The sequence below is a fragment of the Canis lupus genome, chromosome 22 (assembly GCF_003254725.2).
Source record: "Canis lupus dingo isolate Sandy chromosome 22, ASM325472v2, whole genome shotgun sequence".
NCBI classification, from domain to species: domain Eukaryota; kingdom Metazoa; phylum Chordata; class Mammalia; order Carnivora; family Canidae; genus Canis; species Canis lupus.
The window spans coordinates 58,181,322-58,182,650 of record NC_064264.1 but is presented as its reverse complement, the minus strand read 5'-3'; positions in this window follow the sequence as shown (position 1 = coordinate 58,182,650).

The following is a 1,329-nucleotide window of genomic DNA, read 5'->3' as shown; positions in this document are numbered from 1 at the left end:
AGAGAGAGAGAGGCAGAGACACAGGCAGAGGGAGAAGCAGGCTCCATGCAGGGAGCCTGACGTGGGACTTGATCCAGGGTCTCCAGGATCACGGCCTGGGCTGAAGGTGGCGCTAAACCGCTGAGCCACCCGGGCTGCCCCTAGATGCCCATCTTTTAAAATTATTTACGTGAATTGCAAAGTGCCCGCACCTGCAGATTACCTCCGAGACCCACACCAGCCAATCAAACCTTGTGTTGTCAGGCCCCATTCCCTTTCCTTCCTTTGAATCGGATCCGCCTTTTGGGGGATCTCCTTACCTTTCCTCTGAAAGTTTAGAATTGCCCTGCTGATGCCATGGTTGTACTTATGACTTTGGAAAGCCTTTGCTCTTTGTCTCTGCCCTCCTCCTCCCCCGGGGTACATGCTTCTTCCTCTTTTTCCATTAGCAGTCAACGCAAAGGCTTTTCCATTTCAGTGGGGGGGGGGGGAGCGGGGGTGGGGGTGGGGAGGGAGTGTCCTGTGGTCTCTGTCAAAGCTGCTCAAATCTGCAAAAGCAGCCAGGAGCAATATGTAAATGAACAGGCAAGCCCTGTTCTGATAAAACTTTATTCATAAAAGCATGCAGCGTGCAGGGTTTGCCTGAAGGCTACAGTTTTCCTCCCCCGGCCTTAGACTGTAAAATTTTCTTTGGAAACTCAAAGAGCTTTTATCTAATATGAAACCATTGTGGATTTATGATCTAGTTCAACACAGTAAAAACCAAACTCCTTTTCCACTAAAATTAGCTCCTTCCCCAGACTTCCCTATTTCTGGCAATGACAGCAACATTTTCCAACTCGAACACATTTAAAAATGAAGAGTTGAATATTTGATTCCTCCTTTTTGCTCACTGCCATAGATCACACAGCTGTGTGTTTCCATTCTCCTAGCTGGTGGGGGTTTATCACTTCACATCTGTATTTATATTCTTGGCTTTGAACTCATACATTTTTGCCTTCAATGTCTCTCTCCAGCTCATCCTTAGCATGGCTTTTGGGTTAATTATTCCTGAAATGTTGCTTTTAAGAATTCTTTACTCTCCGATCTTGAAAATTTACCAAACTCTGACCTCCGTGTGCCTTCCTCCTCTTAATCTCTGCACCAGCATGCTAATGCTGCCTTCTTTCTTGCTTTTTAAAAAACACTGTTCAAGTATGACAGACATGTAGACATCTGTCTATACTTAATGTATACAAGTCTGTGAGTTTGGGGGCAAATGCACGCGTGTGAAGCCATTATCACTACCAGGGCCATAGACAGGGAAGCACACTCCCAAATTTCCCTCTGTCCCCATTATTACTATTATTA